The sequence below is a fragment of the Hipposideros armiger genome, unplaced genomic scaffold, assembly GCF_001890085.2.
Source record: "Hipposideros armiger isolate ML-2016 unplaced genomic scaffold, ASM189008v1 scaffold_678, whole genome shotgun sequence".
Taxonomy (NCBI): domain Eukaryota; kingdom Metazoa; phylum Chordata; class Mammalia; order Chiroptera; family Hipposideridae; genus Hipposideros; species Hipposideros armiger.
Genome location: NW_017732028.1, coordinates 361,374 through 387,916, shown reverse-complemented (window position 1 = coordinate 387,916; position 26,543 = coordinate 361,374). Strand labels below are relative to the sequence as shown.

Sequence of the window (26,543 nt, the reverse complement as noted above, 5' to 3'; positions counted from 1 at the left end):
AACAAAACGACAGCAACTTGTCTGTTCCCCTTCCCCTGATTCCCCAGCGCTGTTCCCCTCCCCAACTCCCCAATAGAAAAAAAAAAAAAAAAAAAACTGTGATAAAACTGGTCAACCAAACTGCTGGAGGCAGTATAAATCAATACAACCTTTCAGAAATAAATCTGGCAATATTTTTCAAAAGTTACAAAAACTTTCATATTGTTTAACCTTGTAATCCCTCTCCTGGGACTTTAGCCTAAAGGAAAGAAGCAACATGAACAACAGCTATATATTAACTGCATTACTTGCAAAATGGGAAGCAACTTAGATGTCCAATTATTAAAATAAGCAACTCAACTTGTAATAGTCTATAATTTAAATGTACAAAAACTACAGCAAAAAACATTAACTATGAAAGCAAATATTAAACATTACATTTATGCTTTGATTATAGTATAAAATCATGTATATTTAGTGAAAAATAAATGAAGATAAATTAAAAGTTTATTTTGGTTTTTCTTTCTTACTTTTTTGACCATTAAGTTGTCTGTAAAATAAAAAGCCTGTTGGAATTAATCAGGCCCACCATAGTAAGTACACATCTTAAAATTGACTTTTCAGAGGCATAAAACCACAATCATCAATGTTTTTCCCAAAAAACCTATCACATAGAGTAGTAATCAGATAGGCTCTTCTCACATACAAACTAGCTAAACATGTAATTTTAGCCATGCTATTAGCCAGCTGTAACCTTCTTATATTAAAATCTCATTTTACCATCAAAATGTAACTGTATGTGGGATCTCCATATGGTGAGCAGAAGCCACTTGTTATAGGGCATTTGGAGAAAGGGCCCCAGGCACTGATGTTAAAAACTATCTGACCAAATGGAATGATGAAGCTTAGGTTTCTCTATATCCCCAGATGAATTATCATGTTTCTCAGCTACTCAAGGGCTCTAAGCCCCTAGGAGTGGCAGCTAAGCAGTAAAGGAGGGAGAAAGCACAAGCCAATCTGCTCTCCCTGTGAAAATTGGCAATGTCCTCATTTTCCCCCATGGAGCAATGAAAAACACAAGCATGAGGTCAGGAGATGTGGGATACAGGTAACTATCACTAAGTAACCTCAAGCAAGTTATTTGCCCTTTTGGGCTTTAGATACGTAAAATTTTAAAAGCTAAACCAAATAATCTATTAATTCTTTCAAGTTCAATATTCTATTAATTTAATAGCCCTCCTTTACCAATACATGCCCAAGTCTCTCAAAACCCCCCACTAAGATTGTAAAACGATTATTAAGACTTAGAATTCGGAAAGTGGGGGCAAAGGTAAAATACACGGATAGTCAAAAGACCTGGATTGTGTGCCAGCTCTGTCCCTTTCTACCTGCATGACCTTAGGCAAATTACTTTACCTCAAATTCCTAAGATCAAAGCAGCAGCAACTCTTATTGGCCATTCCCCTTCATTCTAACGTTGAAACATACTGCTTTCTTCTGTCATAACAGGTTTTGCTCCTAAACAGCAATAAAAAATTTTACTTCATTCTTGGAATTTTAAAGTATCTTGTTTGTGCAGTCATCTTTCCTAAGTTTTCTAATATTGAAAGAGGTAGTTACACATTTTGCCTGTCTTAAAGCTATATTCAAGATAAGAGAGTTCCTTGAAAATGTATTCAATAGTTTTCGAGCACCTGTGCCACAACAGTATGTGCCAGAGTTGCAAAGGTCCCTCCCCTCAAGAAGCCCAAGTCTTGTGGAGACAGAAATACAAACAAATCATTAACCACCAACTGACAAATGCTAGCTGCATAACATATAATGTACTACTTACTGCATTAGTCAAGAGAAGCAGGTTAAATGTCTGGACAAGATTCAGAGGTGATATTTTGGTTAGGTCTTGAAGGACAAGTTGTTTACTAGGTAGAGAAGAATTCTCAACAGAAGGTACAGTGTAAAACCACAAAGATGTCATCTTCAGAGACCTCTAAGTAGTCTTTGAATGGAAAGGGAAGGCAAATGGTAGATGAAATTAGAAACGTACACAAGTACCAGAAATTGTGAAGGCCTTGAACTTTTTTATCAAATACAGATTATAAAGGGTCTCTGGCAGACTTTTAAACATGGAATCCAAGTCCCCTTCTTCCACCATACAGTCAAAGGAATTGAGTCAAGGCAATAAACAAAAAATGCAGGACTGGATGTAGAAAAGTAGAATAAATTGTGTTTTGTTTTTTAAATGGAAGGTTCACGCTCTTAGGATGGCTTCTAGCAGTTTCTTACTATGGCGTATTAATACAACACTGAAGTAAAACAGTATGAATTACAGCTAAAAGATTAAAGAAAGTGTGTCTTTTTTATTTCTTAACCTAAAGATTATTTGAAATCAATATTGTTGGAAACACTAACGAAAACCACCATATAAGAAAATACTAAAGAGCTATAATAAATTAAGAGAGGCAAACAGTAGTAACATCTGAGAAGAAGACTGACTTCAGGCAAAACATTCAGAAATGTTTAAATCATTATCATATATTAATTTCAGAAAGATATGTTTTGCGCATACCTTTTACAAGAGGAGAGTATTTTAAATTCCTTTTGGTTAAAGAAGAGCTCCCACCAATAAACTCTTTAAACTAGTGTAGACTAGATTAAAAAAAAAAAGTGGCAAAATGCCATTATATTTTAATGCTCAGGAAAAGAAGGAAAAAACGAATGTATTTTCAAATGGCTATTTTGAGACGCCTAAAACTCAATTTATCTCACCAGTGGGAGGAAACAGCCACATGCCAATCTGGGTCCACTAAGAGTCCCTGCACCAGTAATTTCCACACTGGTAAGGCCTAGTCTTGGAACAGCAAGCCTAATTGGCTGGGTAGCCTACAAAGATGAATTTGCAATTATTGAAATTCAAAGTCAAGTTTAGCCACCAACCATTACCTCAAAGGAGTCATCCCTCCTTTTACTTTGACCAAAAATAAATTTTAAAAAAGGTGCATAAAAAATACATATAATGTACTATATAAAAAATAGCAGATGTCCAAAAAGGAGAAAGGGGCACCTGAACCTGTGGAAACGGTGTGGTCCACCAAAGTTTCATCTGAGGATGTGTTTTTGGGTGTGTCTTTGTTTTGGCCTAGTAATTAAAAAAAAAAAAAAAAGCAGTCATTGGGGCACCAGGTAGGTACTTTCGCTTATCAATCCTCACAGCATCCTGACTCTGAAATCACTGGGCATATCAGCCTTGTCCAGATTTCTCTGGAGAAAGGCGGCGACCCAGCGGCTGACGCCCCCGGCGCGCCTGTCACAGCCCTTGGGGCTGGGGGCAAGGGGCATCCGGCCTCCTGGCTTCACGCCCGTCTCACCTCGGGCGGCTCGCGGGGGACTCGAGAGAATCACCAGAGGGCAGGAGGCCAAAGGGGGCCACTGCCTCATCCCGGCTCCAGAGCTTGAGCCCCAGGGCCGCGCCCCCTGCCCAGAGCAGTCGCAGACGCTCGCCCCGCCCCGACCCCGGCTCTTACCCTGCGAAGGTTGCGCTGACTCCACAGATGCGGTCCGACTGCGGCTCGCCCAGCGACCTACGGGCCCAAGGACCACTGGTGAAGCAAGGAACCGTCGGTCATATCCCCGGCGGCCTTGCCGCCAGACCCGCAGCTGCCAGCATCTCGTCCGCTGCCTGAGGTAGCACTGGAGCCCAGGGCCGCCGCACCCCCTCCCTCGGCCGGCGCCCGCCTGGACTCCGCCCTCCAGGGAACCAAGCACCGCGCACGCGCAGTCCGGCCCCGAGACGCCTCTGCGCAGGCGCAAGCTTCTCTGGGCTTCACTCCGCCTTCCGATCCGCCCCCGCTGCTTGACTCTGGCCTCAGCCCACGCCTGGCCCCGCCCCAGCGCTCTTGCCAGCCGTTTCAAGGCTCCGCCTCCACTTCGGGACCCGCCCCCCTTCCCTGACCTTGCTTTTCTGCCCCCTGACTCAGGTCTTTGCTCCGCCCAGGCGGTAACATCAATCCTGCGGCTCATCGGCCTCATTCCAGCCAGCCATGTGGACTAACATATGCTGCTTGACTTGGGTCAAACATGTCAACTCCACCTCCTGATCCAGAAAATTTAGAAGTTGTTTGAGCTTTGGAACTGACATGTGCTCCCCTGCCATCTTTTTTGTGTGTGTGTGGACACTTTCAACATTCTGTTTTTGCAAATCCATTCCTGTTCCCCGCCTTCCAGTTCTCTGGGGTATGCCTGAACCATACACCCCGCCTACCATGCAAAAATAGGAGATCTTGCTGAGCCTGAGGAAAGGAAGGAGCACTTCCAAGCAGAGATTTGCAGCAACTCCATGGTGCTATCTATCTGGGTTCCTTTTGCCAAGAACCAGGCCCTCTTTGGGACGCCTATCACTCACAGGATATCTCCCCCTCCTTTCTTCCTTGATGGCTGAGCCTACCTTGAATACCCTTACTATGGAGGCCTCCAGAGCCTAACTGAGTTTAAGTTAAAGTCCTGGAGCTACCTTTATCTAGTGGTAGACTAGCTACTTTCTAAAATCCTTGGGGCCCACATATAAATAAAGTCATATGGTTCTCGACTTTTTCTGTCTCACTTATTTTGCTTAGCATAATAAACTCAAGATCCAGCCGTGTTGTCGCAAATAGCAGTATTTCACCGTTTCTTATGGCAGGGTAGTATTCCATTGTGTATATATACCAGATCTTCTTTATCTAATCATCTATGGAAGGGTACTTTGGTTGTTTCCATGTCTTGGCCACTGTAAATAATGCTGCAATGAACATTGGAGTATATTATCTTTACAGATAAATGCTTTCAGATTTGAGGGGTATATACTTAGGAGAGGGATTGCTGGGTTATGCGGTATTTCTATTCTTAATTTTTTGAGGAACCTTCACACTGCCTTTCATAGCAGCTGTACCAATCTTCATTCCCACCAACAGTGTATGAGGGTTCCTTTTTCTCCACAGCCTCTCCAACACTTATTGTCTTCTTGATGATAGCCGTTCTAACAAGTGTGAGGTGATATCTCATTGTAGTTTTGATTTGTATTTCCCTAATAGCTAGTGAAATTGAACACTTTTTCATACATGAAAAACGCTTGCATGTCTTGGGGGGAGTTTCTGTTCATGTCCTCTGCCCTTTTTTTTTTTTTTTAAGATTTTATTGCGGAATTGGGGGAGGGGAACAGCGTTGGGGAATCGGGGAAGGAGAATAGACAAGTTGCTGTCCTTTTGTTCTTCAGTATAGTTGTGGAGGACATCACTTCACTGGCCCATGTTGGTATTATTGCACTCTTCCCGGGTGAGGCAGATCAGTTGCTGGCCACTGAATGGCCACTCACGGCAGCTCTTGGCAGCTCACGCTGGCTGCCAGCCACTCACAGTAGCTTACGGGAGCCCACTGCAGCTCCACTGCAGCCTACACCATCACCGGCGACTTATGGCAGCCCAGCTCCAAGTCGAGCTGTTGTTCACCATCTTAGCTATAGAGGGTGCAGCATCACTGGCCCTAATGTGGGATCCAAACCAGGGCCCTGCTTCAGAGTTGGTGGTCCCAAGCCAACTCTTAACCAACGCGCCACTCGGCCGGCCCCTCTGCCCATTTTTTAATGGGATATAAAACTGAAAGCAACAAAGGAGCAAGACGAACAAATAAAGAAACAAAAACTCATAAACACAGACAAAAGTTTAGTGGTTACCAGAGGGTAAGGGGGGAGGAGGGATAGTAGAAGAGGGTAAAGGGGGTCAAATATATAGTGATAGAAGGAGAACTGACTGGCTGGTAAGCACACAATGTGTTATATAGATGATTTATTATGGAATTGTACACTTGAAACCTATGTAGTTTGGTTGACCATTGTCATCCTAATAAATGTTAATAAAAAAATAAATAAAATAAAATCCTTGGGTCAACACTTAATCAACACCTTGACTGCAATAAATAACATTTAAGGAAGATTTCATTAATAATATCCACTTCTCCCATATCTCCAGATCAGTGATACTCCAAGGGGAAAGGAAGTGTGACTTACCAGACTGAGAAGAAGAGGTATGCCTGATTTGTGGAACCACATTTCATTTAATAATATACTTTTACATTTGAAAAGTTAAGTGTTATTTTAATATCAACTCCTAGAAATAAGGTTTAATTTCTCATATGATAAGATGCATGTTTAAAATGTTGAGAAAAACTAGATCTAAACACTCTACAATTTACTTTTGGTTTAACCCAAATCATTAGAAAGGCAAACACCAGACTGAACTCTTGAACACACTCCTCAAGAACATCCCTCAAGAGATGCGGTTACCAATATAGGCTTTGGAGTTTACGCCATCAGCTAAATTGAGAGATGGTACAAGAAGAAACAGCTCCCCATAGCTTGTCTATGAGAATTGAGGAAGATGCTACACACTCAACAGTCTCCATATGAGGATTTAGGAAAGGAACATCTCTCAATTCCTATTACCTGAAAGAACTATGCTTCTCCAAACTGCTAGGTTGTAATCTTGTGACTCCAGGATCACTGGAGGTGGTCATGTTTTCTCTTTTCTTTGGCAGATCTTAAGTACTAAGTCACTTTCCTTTCATCCTCTACAAAGGTTACTAGGTGCTTGCTGTGTGGGAATAGTTTCCAACTTCATCTAATTTTTCTTACTGCTATTTTGTCTTTGTCCCAATTTCCTGATTTCCTTGGTTGTAATCATATCACATTATTTCTATCAGCCACATCAAATTATATATAGAAAAGAATTTATTATATATAACAGGGGTGCCAAAAATTGTATACGTATGACTTGTATTCATCTTTCGTTATCAGTATACATTGAGTATTACAATTTTAATAGTTTCTTCCTTTCTTAAAATGTGTATACACTTTTTTTGGCACTCTGTGTGTGTGTGTGTGTGTGTGTGTGTGTGTGTGTGTGTATATATATAGTGACAAAAATGTATACACATTTTAAGAAAGGAAGAAACTATTAAAATTGTAATACTCAATGTATACTGATAACGAAAGACGAATACAAGTCACATTTGAGTTTTACAATTACAAGAGTTGCTCAAAGTGGTTACCATCAGCATCCAGACACTTCTGATTATGGCAAAACCCTTACTATTTGAGCAACATTGACCAAAGTGTCCACTTATATACATGTTTTGGAACCCCCAGATATATCCTTAGAAGCCTGACCTCTTAAGGGTCTGAAGCCTGCTTATAACTGAGGTTAAGGGTAAGAGTGTAGACCAAGCTGAATAGTGGTTCACAAATTTTAGCATGCATCAGAATCTCCTGGGGGGCTTAGTAAAACACAAATTGTTGGGTGCCACCCCCAGAGTTTCTGATTCAGCAGGCCTGGGGTGGCGCCCACGAGTTTCTATTTCTAATAAGTTTCCAGGGGAACAATTCCCCAGGAACCAAACCTTGAAAACCACTGCACTGAAGTACCTCTTCAAAGATCCATGTTGCAATCATCCTAATCAATTAGGTAGGAGATGAACATCTCTCAGGAACCCTTGACAGACTGAGGAAAGACAATGCTTTAAGTGTCACCTACTATCCTGTGGACAAATATAAAAAATGTGGCAACTTTCAACACAAGTCTAGGCAAAAGAGATAAAGCTGAGAAGGTCAGAGCATGATCCCAGCCCCATGAGCTGCGGGAGTAGTACAGAAGATGAAGAGTTAGAGGCAGATGGTATGAAATTCTGCGGTGGGAATGTCTGTGGTTTGCCAAATCCTCCTTGTGTTTTTTGGATGGACCCAGTAGTATCAGGACACAGAGACAAGGAGTCAGGTGATCTTGCAGGATTCAGAATGTGTAGGCAATGAAGCTTCTGATTTACAGATGTCTGTATGGAGTCTAGAGAAGAGTTAGCAAGCATATCTACACATTTTTACTATGCATTTTTTGATTAGATAAAAAAGTATCTATGGTATCAACATAGTAGAAAAAACAAGGAAAAGATTTTTCTCATAATTCCCATACAAACATACTTAATGCAATCGCAAAAGCATTTCAGCATATTTTTCTAATTTTATAGACATTCCTAACATGTTTTATTAATTTGGAGTTAATACTCCTGGGAAGTTTTTGTACATATGTATATATATATATATATATATACACATATATCTTAAATAATACAAATTTATTATATTGGGAAAGGTGCTCAACATCACTAATCATCAGGGAAATGCAAATCCAAACCACAGTGAGATATCACCTCACACCTGTTAGAATGGCTGTTGTCTAAAAGAGAAGAGATAACAAATGATGGCAAGGATGTGGATAAAAGAGAACCCTTGTGCACTCCTGAGGGGAATGTAAATTGGTACAGCCACTATGGAAAATAGTATGGAGGTTCCTCAAAAATTAAAAACAGGACTACCATATGACCCAGCAATCTACTTTTGGTTATATATCCAAAGGAAATGAAATGGTTATCTTGGAAAGGTATCTGTGCCCAATGTTAATTGTAGCATTATTGACAATAGCCAAGACATGGCTAAGTGTCTACTGACAGATGAATGGATGAAGAAGATGTAGTACATATATACAATGGAATATTACTCAGCCATATCAAAGAAGGAAATCCTGCCATTTGTGACAATATGGATGGATCTTGAGGACATTATACAAAGTGAAATAAGTCATACAGAGAAAGACAAATTTAAGTGACATTATCTCACTTATTTATGCGGAATGTAAAAACAGCCAAATTTGTGGAAACAAAGAATGGAATGATGGTTGTCAGGGGCTGAGGGGTGGGAGAAATGGGGAGAAAAGAGGACAAACTTTCAGTTATAAGATGAATAAGTCCTGGATACTTAATCTACAGCATGGTGACTATAGTTAACAATATTATTACTATATACTTGAAAGTTGCTATGAGAGTAGAGCTTTAATGTTCTCACTATAGCAACAACAAAAATATAATTATGTGTTAATTAACCTTAATAATTATGGTAATCATTTTATAATATATAAGTGCATCAAATCATGACATTGTATACCTTAAACTTGCACATTGTTATTATATGTCAATTATATCTCAAAAAAGCTGGGATAAAAATAATAAATTTATTGTCTTAAAATTCTGGAGGTCAGAAGTCTGAAATGGATCTCATGAGACTAAATCTCCTGTTGTTCAGTTTAAAAAATGAATGCAATATTCTTTCTTTTCATGTGGCTCTCCAGTTATCTCAACACCAATTTTTTAAATACATCTCCTTCAACAAATAGTGCTAGAACAACTGAAAATCTACATGGAATAAAAAAAAAAAAAGAAAAGAAAACCAACCTTGACATCCTCCCAAAAATTAAGTGTGAAAATTAACATAACAAAGCTTGCTGTAGAAGAAAATATCAGAGATATGTTTACAATTTGGGATAGGTAAATGTTTCTTAGGCAGAACCCAGAAAATACTAATCATAAAAGAATAAATTGGTAAATTGGACGTCAGCAAAATTAAAAATCAACATTTATCAAGATATCATTGAGAAACTGAATAGGCAAGCCACAGAGTGGGAAACAATATTTATAAGATAACTAAATCTGATATATCTGTGAATCTGAAAAATAACATGTTTTAAGAATATTTAAAGAACTCACTGAAATCAATAATAAAAAGACAAAGAACCTAAAATTTTAAATGAGCAACCATCTTGAATAGACTCCATAAAAGAGGGTTTGTGAATAAGCATATGAAAAAGTACTTAACATCATTAGTCACCAGGGAAATGCAAATTAAAATGAGATACATTTCACACCCACTTTAATGGTTAAATTTCTTTTTTTTTTTTAAAGATTATATTGGGGAATTGGGGGAGGGGGACAGTGTTGGGGAATTGGGAAAGGGGACCAGTCAAGTTGTTGTTCTTCAACCTTCATTGTGGAGGGCGCCAGTCGCCATCTGGCTGTCTGTCTTCAGCTCGTGGCTTCTAAGCTCAAGGTGCTGTGTTCAATCTTAGTTGCAGGTGGGCGTAGCCACCATCCCATGTGGGAGTCGAAACAGCAGCCTTGTTGTTAAGAGCGCACGCTCTATCCGCTGAGCCATCTGGGGAGGCAGCTCAGCTCAAGGTGCTGAGTTCAGTTTTAGTTGCAGGTGGGCATAGCCCACCATCGAACAGGCAATCTTGTTGTTACACCAGCTGAGCCATCCATCTGTTGGCAGCTCAGCGACAGCTCAGCTCAGGTGCAGCGTCACTGGCCAATGTGGGAATCCAACCGGTGGCCCTGTTGCTCAGAGCTCATGATCTTAAGCCAACTCAACCAACTGAGCCACTCGGCCAGCCCCCTGGCTAAAATTTTTAACTGATTGGTATCACCAAGTGTTAGAAAGAATATAGAGCAACTGTAACTCTAATACACTACTGATGAGAACTAAATGGTAGAAGCATTTTGAAGCTCATTCTGGCAGCTTCTCATAAAGTTAAAGACACCCCAGCCTATGACCCAGCCACTTCCCTTTTAGGTATTAACGCCAGAAAAATGAAAACATGGATGGCTACAAAATGACTTAAACAGGAATACTCACAAAGGCCCAAAACTGGAAATAATCACGTATCTATGAACAGGTGAATGGATAAACAAATCGTTGTTTATTCATAAATGGAATACTAGATCAGCATTAAAAAGAAATGAACTATTGGTACATGCAGAAGAGGCCAGGTGTAAGAGTACATAATGTATGATTTCATTTATATGAAATTCTAAAACAGGAAATATTTACTTATGATGATAGAAATCAGAACAATAGTTGAGTGGTTGCGTTAGGGGTGGACATGGGATGATGTTGAATGAAAAATGGCAGGAGAAAACTTTCTGGGGTTCTGGAAGTGTTATATTTTTGGTTGGCATAGTAGTTCCATTGCTGTATAAATTTGTCAAAATATATTGGACTATACAAATAAAAGCTGTGTAATTTTATATGATAATTATTCCTCAATTTAAAGAGTATTATTTTAAGTCCATCATTTCCTCACTGATTATAGATGCTGCCTTTGTCAAGTATTACCTTTTCAAATGCAATTGAGACTATTTCTGGATTTTTAAATTCTGTTCCATTTATCATTCTGTATATAAATAGCCCATTGCCAAAATGTTTTAAATATAGAAGCTGTATAATATATTCTAATGTCTGGTAAGATTAGTTCTCAGGGCAATTCGCCATTGCTCTATTTTTTTCCAGGGGTTTCCTGGCTATTTTTCTTATCTTTTCTTCTGAATACATTTTATAATCAACTTATCTGGTTAAAAATAAAACCATAATATTTTTATTGGAATTGCTTGGAATACAACTCCCTGACATCTCTATGAAGTTGAATCTTCTTTTACAGTTGTCCTCTTTTGGACATTATCTGTTATATATACACCTTAGTATTTTGTGTATTGTAATAAATGGGGACTTCTTTTCCATTATGTCTTCTATCTCTTTCTTGTTTGCAAGTATGAAGGTCTTTGGGTTTTAAATGTTAATTTGATAAAATGCTTTCAGCATTTTAGTAACTTATCTTGCTTGTATTAGTTTTTCCATTAATTCTTTGGGTTTGCCAGATATATAATCATGTCCTCAGTCACTAGCCCTGGCTAATGCTTCCAACTCTACATTATATACCAGGGGGAGGAGAGGAATGGATTATGTCAGTGGGACGTCACCAATTCCCGCCCCAGGAGGGATAAATATCCGTGACCGTGATTTGTTTGGTGCGACTCGTTCTCTGAGTTCACCCGCACTTTTCTCTCAACCGTATGTTTCATTTTGAAGAACTCACTTGTGCTTTCCTGCATCTGTCTCACTCTTCAATTCTTTCTTGCACAGAGACAAGAAGCCAGTCACTGCTGCTTCAGGTTGAGTTCTTTCTTGGACATCCCTATGAGCCTGTGGCGACCATACCTCTCCTGTAAACCCTCATGTTGCTTTTTTCCTGTCAGAATAAGGCTTAAAGTGCTCAAAAAGGAGTTCTGACTGTTAGCAATGCAAAAGTGTCTACTAAGTTATGGAGGGCCGACCAATCCTTCAAAACACAATGGCCACTCTGCTCCTGCAGGGGTGACAGGAAACGCCTTAATTCTTTCCAGATGAGTCACTATTCCTGAAGATGGACAGAACATTACTTGCAAAAGCAGCAAAGACACCAATGCAGCTTTAGTTTTTATACCCTGGAATAAAACATGGAATTCCAGATGACTTTTAAAACAAATGCAGTAGGTGTATGTGTACTGACGTGGACAACTACCAGGAAGTAAGTGAAGTGTGTGGAGTATGTGGCTCTGAATCCTGGCTCAACCGCTTGCCACTTTGTGAGGTTTTGAGCAAGTTGCTTTCTCTCTCCCTCAGTGTTCATATCTGTAAATGGGGATTAAATGAAGTCGTTATGAGAATAAAATGAGTTAATATATGTAAGCCCTTAGAATAATGTCTGGCATATAAGAAATGTCAAATAATTAGATACTATTATAACATACTCTAATTTATGTGAAAAATTAAATATACAATTTAGATGTAAATTTATTTACACTACAGACATGTACATGTTAGTCTGCTCAGGCTGCCATAACAAAGTACTACACACTGTGTGGCTTAAACAGCAGAAATGTATTGTATTACAGCTCTCGAGGCTGGAAGTCCAAGATGAAAGTGTCAGCAGGGTTGTTTTTTTCTGAGTCCTCTCTCCTTGGCTTGTAGATAGATGTCTTCTCCATGTGTCTCCACGTGGTCTTCCCGCTGTGCTTGTGTCATAATCTGTTGTTATAAGGACACCAGTCAAACTGCATTAGGGCCCATGATAATGACCTCATTTTAACTGAATTTTTGTTTTAAAGATCCTATCTCTAAATACAGTCACCTTCTGAGGTACTGGGGTTATGACTTCAACATATGAATTTTAGGGATCACAATTTAACCCATAACAGCAGAGAAATTTAAATTCCTTTATTTGGCCATAACTAATCTTACGTTTCCCATTGAGTCTTTACTTGCTGATTTTTGAGAAAAAAAATACTAAAATATTAATCTGCTTAAAACTTGGACATAGCTGTTTTTTAAACAATACCTTTTAAAAAGTCTTCGATCATTTCTGGTTAAAAAGACCCAATATTTCCATGACTGCCTCCATTCTCTACTTCTCTCTCTAAGAAGGTATCTGAGTATTTATGGGAAGGGCTAGAGCTTTCAAGATGTTATGGTGCTGGGGAAGAGTTGGGGTCCTCAAGCATAATATCTCCTGCCTCCTCTGGTCACTGGAGCAATGTTTCTTGTCTAACATTACAGGCAGAAGACTCCAGGTGAAGTGGCATGAGGTACAATTCTCTTGGCGTGTTCAGGGTTCAGTATCTCTCTCTGGATGACTCGGCCTAACCTCAGATCCTTCAAACACCATAGACTCTCTTAAATCTTTCTGTAATCCTGGGGAGTTGGCTCAACAGAGGGCCAGGAAGAAAAGGAATGATGGATGATTCCAAGGCTTGGGTCACTGAGGACATTGTAGAGAGGACTTCCAACAGAAGGGGCAGGTATTCCAAATTGGAATGCAAGATACATAGCAGATATGAGTTATTGTGTGCTGGCATCCATCTCAGTGTGATATAGTGGATGGATTCCAGAAACAGTTTCTCCAAGCAATATGGATACACTAAGTCAGTTGGGAGCAGCTAAGCACTTCCAAGTGACCCATCTGGTTTAGTGGTGGACAGAGGGCCAGAAACAAGCAACCCAGAGAGGCTTCTCTCAGAAACTAGACAAATTGCCCTGGACTTAAGCTGGGTAAATATGCTCGTGCACCATCGCTGGTGCCAGTGATAGGAAATCATCTGCTTGGTGACCCGTGGGCTGCCTTTCTCACCTCTTCCCAGATTTCCCTGGTGCTTAGGACCAATCATGGAGCAAATCCCCATAGGGAGAATCCCTACCGACTCATAGCCAGTTCTTCCAACAGACATAAGAAAAGGATATATGCCCTTGAGGAGCAAGTGATCTGCTCATAACAGAGAAGCAAGAAGTCTGTTTCTGACACTATGGGTCAGGCAAGTGTCAGGCTGAGATTCTATGAGCATGTAGATGTCCAAGGTGTCACCCGGGTAACTGAGCATATTGGATACCTACCTCCTCCCAAAACAGCTCCAAACTGCTCTGTGTACCCCTGCCTGCTCCTCATACCCACTCCACACACCCTTTCATGCTTACCCACTGACTAGGGCTGAGGTTTCCAGCTGAAGGATTTACTATGTATGTTGGAAAGGCAGGGGCTGAGAATAGCTGATAGCTTTTAAACCAACATCTATGAATTAACCATTGTCATTACTAGCAGCAGAGATTTAAAAATAAACATTAAAATTTATTTCTTGAGAATTGAGTGAATGCAGCTTATTACTTTGGATAAGGTAGAAATGAAAAAAATCAGCAAAAGTCAACCTGACAGGTTACAATGAGAACACAATTTATTTTTCCCTCATGCGAAAGTCAGGAGGTATGTGGTCCAAGGTTGGTATGGGGGCTTGGTTCTATCAAGTTCTCTTAAAGTCCCTTTGCCATCCCCAGAGTGTGGACTTCATCTTCAAGGTCTAAGTCAGCAACTGTGTTCTAGGCAGCAGGGTGGAGAAAGGAATGAGGAAAGGGCAAAGACATGCTATAGTATTCTCCTAAAGAAGATTCCCGGAAGTGGCCACAGGACACTTCCTCTTATATTTCCTCAACTAAATGTCAGTTCATGGCCACACCTAGTTGCAGGGAGGGTGGGTTTGCAAATATGTTCTTTCTTCTATGCAATTCTGTGCCCAGATACAAAATCTATGGCTATTGAAGAAAGGGAGAATATATACTAGGAACAGTTTCTGCCACAGATGACTTCAGGGCAGTCTACTTCCTTCTCCTTACTTTAACTCCCTCCTTTACATTATCCTGGGCATCAGGGCACTAAGCCAGGGAAGCCAGGATTCTTTGCTTGACATGCCTGATCTGTGGAAATCACTGGGGGAAGAAACAGGAATTGAAAGCAAGCAGGAAAATTCAGCACAGTTTTCTATCCTTCCCATCAAGTCACTGTCCATTGGAAATATTATACAAGAAGAAGTCTACAGGCAAGTTTTAGAGCATATAAGAGGGAATATTGAAGAAGGGAAAAAAAACAAAACAAAAACACATAAGCCAGACTGAGAACACAGACCAGACCTTTCTGTACGCAGTTATGTCCTTGGTGTCTAGAACACAACCTGTAATATAGTGAAACATTTATTGAATTGGCAAGAAAAGGGCTAACTTTTTAGGGAGCATAATGCAATGATCACCTGTATAATCGAGGAGTGAGGAAGTTGAGATACCCTGCATCCCTGGGCCCTGAGAAGGATGCTGACTGTTACTTGTGGAAAGTGATTCCTTGTTTATCTTACAGGAGAAACACGCAGATGAAGCAGGCTTGCTGATTTTGTATTGCTGAGCCTTGCCCTCCCTGAATAAATGCCATTTGTCTGCTATGGCTGGCGAGGTTTTGTTACTCTGGGCTCCTTGCCAGGCGTCAGCATGTCATTATTGAAGGTCCTCAGACTCCCTTCCAGAAAGAACCATTTCCCTTTTCAGCTCAGCTGTTCTGTGGGAGAAATAAGTGCTGTGGCTAGAATCATTTCATTTCTCTACCACTGGCAGGAAAGTCAGGGAGAGTTGCAGTCCCTGGTGCCAGTCCCTGAGGATGGGTTGGACTGCAAGGTGTACCTCTTACTGGAAGTTGCAATGTGGGAGGCAGAGAGTAGTTTTCAAGGGTCCCCAGAATGACCCAAGACAAAATAATGTAATGGCATTAAGAAGAGCGAGCAGCTCTCAATGAGCTGACATGGATCTCTCTCCAAGTCAGGACGTCAAGGGGGAAAAGCCTGGTGCAGAGTAGTATGTATAGTATGCTACAGTTTTTATAGGGAAAAAGAAATATATGTGTATACACAAATATTTGTACATGCAAAGCCATCTCTTGGAAGGTACTCAAGAAACTGCTAACAGTGGCTGCTTTTGCAAAGGGGCATTATGTTACTTAGAGATGTGGAATGAAAAGAGTCTTTATTTCCACTGTATACCCTTGTGAAGCTTTTTTTTTTTTTTTAACTGAGCCATCCTGCCACCCGTTGGCAGCTCAGTGGCAGCTCAGCTCGGGCCAGGACTCGAACCGCTGTTGCTCAGAGCTCAAACTCTTGAGCGGGCTCTTAACCAACTGAGCCACTCAGCTGGCCCCCTTGTGAAGCTTTTCAATCGGTATCAGGTACATAAAATACCTGTTCAATATAGGAAATAAATAAAAATTAGGAAATAATAATAATAATACACAATTGACAAAGAAAGTACCAGAACAATTGGTTGAAACAAGAAGACTTGAGGGAAGAAATGGCAGACAGGATTAGGAGCCAAGTGTGAGAGATGCAGAAAAGCCAGGAGCCAGGACCACAGTGTGATGTGAGCAAGCCAGAAGGAAAGCAGTGGGTTGATGAACATCAGAGACAGGGAGCCAGCCATATTGTAGGGTTGGTCATTCATGGTGTAGGAGGTAGAAGCAAAATCAAGTATATTTCATCCTATAGTAAAACTCTACCATAATTCACTTAAAGGGGCCTAACAAATTCAATTTTATAAAATGTACAAGGTTATGCTATTGCAAGTTTAAAGAGATAACAAAACAAGGGACGAGTGTTTAGAGCTACGACTCCTACAAATCCATCCAGGTTTTGGTTGCATTTGATGCTACCTGTTAGCAGGGTGATTTTGGGTTCTGTGGCTGTCAGAAATCCATGATAGGAGCAAAAATCCCAGGATCTCTTAGATGGTTCTTATCCAACTGACCTGGGACAAGGGGTCAGGAGAATCCCAGGAAGTTGGAGGACATAGTCTCTTCATTTTACTAACTAATCTCACATCTTCTAACATTCCCCCTTCCACTGAGGCAGATAAGAATTTTAGCTCACCCCATGTGAAAAGGAAGAAGAGGAGGGAAGAAATGGAGCACCAAACTCAATAGATCAACATTTGCATTATGTCCAAATTCACATTATTTATGGGGCAAACTATGGCGGGATTTTAATGTCTACAGAAATGAAAGACAATGAAAATGTTGCATGTTGAACTAATGGGATATAGCCAAACTATATCAAAAGATTAACTTCTAGCCTTGAATATTTTATTATGTAAAAAAAAAGATATAAGGGGTGGTGCCGATATGAAGGGATGAAGCAACTGAGGATGGCAGAGAAGGTGTACACTTTAAAAACAGCACTTACAGCATGATTTTATTTATATAAAGTTAAATATTTATATGTGAGTGTGAAATATATAGTATATATTTTTTATGAGTGTGAAATATATTTTTAAAGCTCAAGATGATGGAAACAAACATTCAAGATGTTATAAAAAATAAAAAGAATTAAAATAATGAAGAACACCCTAAAGATAACAAAATTATTGAATCTGAAAATAAGAAAAGAGAAGAATTAATAAATAAAACCAAATAAAGAAGCATAAACAAGCAGACAAATGTCTGGCAAATGTAATACAGAAAAAAGATAACACAATTACCACATGTATTAGGGACAATACTCTGAAAACATTAAACTATGTGTTTTTTAATATTCTCTAAATCATGTTCCCCAGAAGCCATCCTGCCATGATGGCCCTAGAGAAGGTGGCCAAATGTCCACCACAGGAAAAAGGAGGCATTAACAATAGGGAAACGATTTCTAGACTCGAAGGGAAGTCAAAGAAAGCCTTTCTGGTTCTGGGAGCAAAAAGCACAGAGAGAGAGACACACAGTCAGATGCCGGTGACCTTGTGTTTACCCCTCTCCATCTTTGGGTTCCAATGTTAAAATGGGGGAAGATGATAGGGAAAAATTACACCTTCAGATCAAAAGCCTAAAGCAAAAGGAGCTGGTGCTCTCTTCTGATTTGGTACTTGGGAAGACTGACTCTCCCAGGGAGCTCCCATGTCATTTTATGGGAGAGGAGTCATGGAGTGCTCATCAGAGGGAGAGCTGGAGGAAGCATCCCCCCACACACACACCCGCCATGCCACCCCTGCTTCTCCGCGGAATGCAAGGAATCCAGAAGTTCTCTTAAGCTCCCAGTGAGGTAGGCAGCTGAGTTGAGAACCAGTGAGCCAGCCATAGGAACCCTGGTGAATGCTAAGTGACCCTTAAGCAGAGGCTGTGGAGACCTGGAGTAAGGCTCCACGAACTATGGCCTTTGGACCTGCCTCACTGGGAGCTTATTAGAAATGCAAACCCCAGCCCAGACCTACTGATCAGACTTTCTGGGCGTGGTGCCCAGGAATCTGTTTTGACCAGTTCTCCAGGTGATTCTTCTGCGTGCTGAAGTCTAAAAAGCACTGTGAATGCAGCCTGGCCAGGAGACTGACAGAGGGTTTGCAGGAGGCGGGGGTGGGGGTGGGGGCTCTTCAGGTGCCTGCTACACCCCATGGCCAGACCTGACAGAACATACACCATAGAGATTACCTTATGATAATTACAGAGGAATTTAAAAGCTGTGTTTTTATTACCCCAGTAGACTGTGCAGACTTTTCATTGCACCACACACACAATTTGAAATAATAAAATGCTGTTGTAATTGACAGTGGGTGCTAATAAAGAATGATACAAACATGCAAAGGAATGTCAGGCAGCCATTAAAAATTACATGGTTGACTTTTTTCCTTACAAGTGTTCATGACTGATTTTTAACCAATTAAAAAATATTATAATAACTGTATCACAGATTCATTTTGTAACGTGTGTGTGTGTACAGAGGTAAAAGACTTGAAATATATACACTAAATATATTGTGGTTATCTTTGGGGGTAATACTACAAGTAACTTTTGTTTTCCTTTTTTGTTTATCTGCATTGTCTATTTTTTCTGTAACAAATATAACAGTGTAATTAAGATTCACAAAAAATTATTACAAGGATGTTTATCAAAGTAAGCTTTAAGGAAAACAAACCCTAAATTTAAAATGAGACAGGCTCATTAAAATGAGGATAAGGTCATTTTACAGAGGCAGAAACTGACACTCTGTGTCCCCGAAGGTCACACAGCTGGAAAGTGGCAGAGTCAGGGTTCTACCCCAGATGATGGGACTGGTACACCTGCACCCTTAGCCAGCACAGCATTGTGTTTTCGGATTTGCCACTAACACGGTATACCCACCCAATGAGACCAGACATCATTTAGACCAAATTTCCAAAGGATATATATTTCATGAAAAAAAAATGCCCATAAGATAATGTTAAGTGGTGAAAAATAGCACGATACAGAGCTATGTAAACATGAGGGTCTACCTTCCCAATTCAAGGCCAGCTTCCTGTCACTTACAGAGGTAAGAGGAGTTTCCAGACCTATACCTCTAAGGAGGGGTTCTCGCAGGATGGGGAGGTTTCTCAGCATTAGGAGCTCTTCCCTGGCCATGATCTGCTGGGAAGCTGGTTGTTGCCAGGTCACCTGGAGCCTGGCTGCTGCTCATCCTCCAAGACCATGGAGATATGGTGGGGTCCTGTGGGAGGCCCTCTCCTCCACCACACCCCTGCAGTCCCCAAGACCTCCTTTCCCAACACCAGCCAGACAAGCCGGCACAGTTCCATTTTTTATAATAATTTCATGGATTTAAAGTTGTTTTATAGAAGTTATACACAAATATGTCTAAGAGCACTAAGAGGATGATGATGAGGAGGATGAAGATGAGAAAACAATACTTTGCATTGCTTCTAACCACACCCCAGCTCTCCCTGGACAACCACTTTTAATCGTAACTTATTAATTTTAGATATTCTGTCTTTACTTCCTATAGATCATTATCTAACTCTTTTACATCACTTTCCCCCCTTTCATTCTTCCAATATAGTTCTATTACTATTTTTGGTTAAATCAATAACTTAGGCTACCTTATTATGTCTACGTTGACAATGTTCTTTGTAAAGCTAAGAGGTGCGTTTTGACTACATTTCCTTTCTTGTATAGCTTAATATCTTTCTTTCCTGGAGTCCTAATGTTCTTTTGTCTCTTCCTTCAAACAATAACCACAAAAACAAGGCCTCCATGGTACCAGATATGGAGTTATTCTCCCCTTTTCCCAGGAGGCAGAGCCCCCCTGCCAGTAGAATCTGTTTGCCTACTCTGATCTGGGCCTGTTGCCCTGATCATTCAGGAGATTTGATTAAGGCAGTGGAGGAAGATTTGCTACTTAAAAGGCAAAAGAGGATGATTAACACTTCTCCTAGAATCCAAAGGGACAGAATCTAGAAGAGTCCCTCACAGAGGGGCCCCCTCAGGTTCCAACCCAGGTCCTAATCCTGCTTTGGGCCTCCTGCTCACATCTGCCTCACTGTGGTGATGACTCTTCCTTTAAACCTTCTTTTGAGCAACACAGCCCCCATTTGAGAAGCAGGATCTTACTCCCCTCACTCATCCCTACATATCACTCCAGTACCTTTCTCTAAGTCTGAGCCTTTCATTACAAGCAACCCCCTGGGCTTCTGAAGGATGATGGGAAACTCCCACCCCACAGCCTACTTCCCTGAGCATCCTGGGACAGGAGGGGCTTTTGCCTTCCAGTGGTCCAGGTGGATGCTGCCATTGGGTCAGCTTTCCCTTGCCAAATCCCCACCAGTGTGACCTCAGGCTATTCTGATTCCTCAAATTATGCACCTGTTAAATCCAACATCAATACCCACATGTCCCAAGGACAAACATCAATGCTCATTGTCAGGGACAGTGCCCAAACCCACAGTGAGGAAGGCAGCTCTTCCCTAAATAGTCTCATAATTAGTGGTGCACCTCCCTTTTTTCCTAGGAGTCAGTATGCTGCATTGTTATGCTGTGTCATGGTTGCCTTATTTCCTGCCTCTCCTTGGGACCAGCCTAAAAAATAAAGGAGCCACATTATGCTCAGAGGAGGCTCCCTTGGTTACCCCTAGAGGGGCTGTGAAATAACCCTCTAACAATGCTTTCATTTCATTCTCAGCCAAGAGCCTTTGTTCCCTAAATCCTTCTGAAGGAAAGGGAGATAACGGTCAATCCTTCCCCTTACAAGGATATGTGGTATATTTTGCATAGTATATATACTAGGGAAAAAGAAACAGGAAAGAAATACACTAGTATGTTACCAGCTGTTATCTCTTGGTATGGAGCAGAATGATCATTTTTCTTTTTTTATACTCTTCTACATTTTCGTATTTTTAAAAACTATATCTACCATGAGATATAAAACTATATATATATATATGTATATATATATATATATTAACTATTTAACATCCATATATATAACAAATAAATATGCATATATGTGTATCTATCTATCATCTATCTATAGTATCTATCTGTCTATCTATCTATCTATCTATCTATCTATCTATCTATCTATCTCTCTCTCTATCAAGAGAGAGACCATCTTGAGTTTGAACTGGAAGCAGACCTATTTGGACACATCTGACCACAGCAGTGATAGAAGCACCGGTCTATTTGCAAGAATGGGCACTCCAGGATGGCAGAGACTGTCTGGTCACTGCTGAATCCCCAGCACCGATAGCAGTGCCTGGTGTTTAACAGGCACACACAGTAGGTTTTTTAAACACACTTGTGAATGAATGAGAGGGGAGGCATTCTTGCAGGTGGAGCCTGATCCACTCAGGAACTTGGTCAGCATGGAGGTGGCCAGACTTGGTGTCTTTCAGCCCAGCCCGTAATGTCCAGGTCCCAGGGGAACAGGATGTTGTAAGTAAAACAGAGGGAGCTGTCCTTCTAAAGACAAACACCCTGCTTTGTAACTGCACCAGGAAAGTGCACCATAGGAGGTAAGGAAACTATATTCATTGTCCTGCTTCTCTTAAGACCATCCACAATCTTTGGCAAGGACTTCCCTGGGAGGCTGAGGCCAAGCCCTCCCAGTGGAGCAGAGGTGCTTGGTGAAGCAGCAGCAGCAGCAGCAGCAGGGATGTGAGCATGGTTCTGAGAGCTTAGCTTTCACTACATGGATTACTGTTAAAATTCAGCAAAGCAGCAGCACGTTTTCCTGTTTCTTACAATTTCCTGTTTGTGGGGAGAATGGTGGTGGTTTCTATCTGTGTGTTTTTTTCCTTGACAAGTCTAAAAGCTCATTCTTGAGACAAGGCATAATGGGAAGTGGGACTTTCCACTCAGTCATCCCTGTTTATTAGGTCCGTGGCCTAACACTTCCTTGTTCTTATCTCCAAATAACATCACAATGCCTACACTGGTGTTGGCATTTTTGCTAAACTTCAACTTCTTCGGGACTGAGACCCTACTTCTGGGTTCTGGTGACTATTTCTTTCCTCTTCTTGGTGATGCACCTGTATGAAATGCCCCAAAACATCTTTGCTCAACAGTCAGAATATGAGGGAGGCAGATGTTCCCAGAGCAGTTCTCTGGATAGAAGAGTTCATTTTAAGGTAAAGGAACATATATTTTCTACCTCATTTTTATCTCTAGGTTATAAAAAGAGGTGTGTTCAAGAGGCAGGGTCCTCTGCACTGTCTTCCTTCAAAATGGGATCAGGAGACTGGTAAGTGCCCCTCAGATGTCAAAATGGACTGAACAGGCCCAGCTGGGCTTCCCCATACTTTCTTTAGATCCTGTCATGGTTAATTTTATGTCAAGGTGGCTAAGCTACGGTGCCAGTTGTCTGGCCATATGCTGATCTATAATAGATGTTTCTGTAAAGGCATTTTGCAGATGTGACTGACATTTATAATCAGTTGACTTTAAGTAAAGCAAGTTACCCCCCATAATGCAGGTGGGCCCCATCACATCCGTTGAAGGCCTCAAAGGCAAAGACTGAGGTTTCCCAGAGAAGAGATTCTGCCTCAAGACTGTAATGTACAAATTCAGCTTGGTTTTCCAGCCAGCTGGCCCACCCTATGGATTGTGGATTGGCCAGTCTCCACAATTATATGAGTCAAGTCCTTAAAATAAATCTCTTTCTCTCTCTCTTTCATATTCTCTTCCTTCCTCCTCTCCCACCTTCTCTATCTCCTTCCCTTCCCTTCCCTTTCCTTCCCTTTCTCTCTCTCTCTCTCTCTCTCTCTCTCTCTCTCTCTCTATATATATATATATATATATATATATATATATATACATACATATATATATATGTATATGTATATGTATATGAATCCTATTGGTTTTGTTTCTCTACAGAATTGTGACTGGCAAAGACTCTTTTTGACTAAACTTGAGTCAGGCTTGTCTGAGCCCTCTTCTTGACTAGGTGTCAGCCTTGGCCTGCAGAGCCCAGTATTACCAAAGGTTCCTACTAAGCCAGTTTATGAAGAATTCCTCCCCACCCCTACAACACACACACAAACACTAATATTTAGTCAAGCTCCTCCTCTTCCATACTTGACAGTTGATCAAGGTTCTCTTCCTCCAAATCCACGATTCCTAAGCAAGTTCCTCTTAGTAGTTTTCTATCCTCCCCTTCACTCTGCCCTGGCTATAAACTTGTCCCTGTTTACATTTGGAGTTGACTTTAGTCACTCTCTTATTATAGCAGCCTCTCTCCTATTGCAATAGTGTTGAATAAACTCTGTTTTGCCATTTTTAAACAAGTGTCCACTGAGTTATTCTTCTTTAACAGTACAGACCCTAAACCCAAGGCCAGTTATTATAAGAATTTACACTATTCCAGAGTCAAACTCAGTTTCTCATGGGGCTGCTATTTCCATGTTCCTGTAGCAATCAGAAATACTGAAATTAAGACTAGCACATGGGCTTGCCTGGGGCACAGCAAGCAGGGGGAGGAGAGAGACTGCATGTTTCTGTCTCCACTAAGGAGTATAGTACAGAATGGAAGGTGGCAGCTCTAATGGATGGGAGAGCTTTTGAATCCCTTTGGCCCAAGTGGGCCCAAGTAAACCAGACATCTGGCTGCAATCTGGTGTGAATTAGGGCCCAGGAACTGAAGAGAAGGACTGCTTAATTATAAACAGCTTCTTATATGTATAGGATATCCTTTGTGAGTTATCTTCAAGACCCACAGGGACCTTAGCAACATTGTGGGGAAGATTGAAAAGCCAGATTAGGTCATCACAGGACTGGAGAAACTCTCTAGAAGGCAGCTGGTGATCCACAGGGGTGTGGCAAGTGCTCATCTTGGTGAGGGAATCACAGTGACAGCTGGCACATTAAATAGACAGTTTCGTCAATTTTCTGATGTTAGGGCATGAGAACCTCTTCCCCTCAAATTCTGGGCAAAATGCCACAAGATCCAGATGGGGATCTAGCCCCAGACAAGTGTCTAGCAGACCAGTCAGCAACCAAGTCAGATGGACAAGGACAAGAGAAGGCGTGGCCTGAGATTCAGTGGACTCAACTGTGGCACAGCTGGTGGGCTGAGGCCATGCTGTCCTTCTGTCCTGACTGGGAATGGTTCAGTGTGGGGCTGCCTCTGCAGAGGAATGTCGCTGGCACTCCAACAGGGAGAGCTGGAGCAGTGAGACCAAGTCCATCCTGTCTTTCCAGCTATGCTTCAGGGAATATGGCGATGCCCTAAGGAGTGACTTCCTTTTATTGTTAAAAACCGCAAATTTTCAGGCCAGCTGAGTGGCTCAGTTGGTTAAGAGCTCGCTCAAAGGTTTGAGCTCTGAGCAACAGTGGTTCGAGTCCGGCCCAAGCTGAGCTGCCGCTGAGCTGCCAACAGGTGGAAGGATGGCTCAGCTAAAACAAAAAAAAAACAAAACAAAAAAACTCAAATTTTCCTTCAGTGACCTGCATCACTGCACAGTAACGATAATAATAAAATAGCTAAAGTTTGCTGAATATTTTCCATAGGCCAAGCACATGACATATATAATGGCATACAATCAACCCTATTATCCCCATTTAACAGCCGAGAAAACTGAGGCTTGTGGAGTTCAGTAAATGCCCTCAAATTACACAGCTAGTGGAAACTTAATGTGCACGTAGACAATCTGAGTTGACAATTAACCATCATGCTATTATCTTGGCACAAAACACTCACCCCAAAAGGTGGTTATTGCTAAACTGACTACATCTTAGGCATAGCTTCAATATAGGCTCCCTGTCTCCTGTTCACAGGGGACCTAACCACACACCAAGAAATCCTAGGTTGCTCTCAGGCATTGGCACTATTTGTCTTAAGTCACTGTTGTAGGGCATTGTCAGTTCAAGTCTTCAGGGATGGCCTCACTTTCTCCCATGGAATAGGAACATAGCTATTTGCAGGCTCTTTCCAGCACCAAGAGGAGCTCCTCTGATGGCTGAAGGTAACAGTATCCCCTGGCTTCAAGCAAATCACTATAATGATAGTTGGCAATATTTATTACCAAATCCAATGCTCTTTGGTTCTTCTGCTAGGTCAAGGGTCTGCAGTGTTGAGGTTTTGGAAATAGCAACATTCAGAGTTGAGCTGGGGCTTTGGACTTGGAGAGACCTGGAATTAAATTCTTTTCCCATTGCTGATTTGCTAGGCGATCTTCACCAAGTTACTTAAATTCTCTCTGCCTCAGGTTCTTCATCGGTAGGGAAACAAACATAGTGTTATGAGGACCAAATAAAATGTTTATCAAGTAATAGCCCAGTGATAAGCATAGCATAAGTTCTACCAATGTCCACTCTTTCCTTTCTCCTTCTTAAAAAGTATGTTGGTGGGGGGGGAGGGCTGGCCGAGTAGCTCAGTTAGTTAAGAGCTTGCTCAAAAGTGTGAGCTCTGAGCAACAAGTTGCCAGTTCAATTCCCACATGAGCCAGTGAGCTGCCCTGAGCTGAGCTACTGCTGAACTGTCATCAGGTGGCAGAACGGCTCAGCTGGTGAGAGCATGTGCTCCTAACAACAAGGTTGCCTGTTCGAGATGGTGGGCTATGCTTACCCGCAACTAAAGACTGAACTTGGCACCTTGAGCTGAGCTGCCGCCCGGATGGCTCAGTGGATAGAGTGTGCGTTCTTAACAACGAGGCTGCTAGTTCGACTCCCACATAGGATGGTGGCTATTCCCACCTGCAACTAATTGAACACAGCACCTTGAGCTGAGCTGCACGACTGGACTTGGAGCTGAGCTTGCTGCGCTCCAAGATTGAAGGACAACAACTTAGCTGTTCCCTTTTCCTAATTCCCCAACACTGTTCCCCTCCTCCAATTCCCCAACACTGTTACTCTCCCCTAATTCCCCAATAAAATCTTTAAAAAAAAAGTATGTGGGTGCAAGGGCAGCTCACATCAGGCCAGAAGGTCTTGGCTGATTCAGGTTTTGTTTCATTTCTTTTTGAGACTTTTTGTTCCCAGGGATCCCCAGTTCTGCTACGCAGTATTCCCCATGGTCCGTGGGAGGGAGCTGAGTCCATATGCTGCTGCTGGGTATATGAAAGTGGAACCAATGGGGTTATTCAGCACTGAGGTCAGTGACAGCTCCTGCTTCCTGGGCTCCCTTATTCCAACTCCTGGGGAAACAACTTCTGGCCATGGTGCTGAAGGACACTTCAAGATCCCTGACTACTCTCTCCCTACTTTCTATTTCCTTGGGTTGCAGGTTGGCTTACAGGTCTTGTGGTCAGCCTAGGTCTG

At 41.5% G+C, this 26,543-nt stretch overlaps 1 protein-coding gene across 1 annotated transcript in view; it reads right to left on the bottom strand.

The window, feature by feature from the left end:
* The window catches only part of CCSER2 (coiled-coil serine rich protein 2), a 200,293-nt gene extending 196,556 nt beyond the window's left edge, over positions 1-3,737 (bottom strand). The window contains exon 1 of the mRNA XM_019626458.1: positions 3,501-3,737. The gene's annotated coding sequence lies outside the window, so the exon portion shown is untranslated. The remainder of the gene's footprint in view (positions 1-3,500) is intronic.
* Between the last annotated feature and the right edge of the window lie 22,806 nt (positions 3,738-26,543).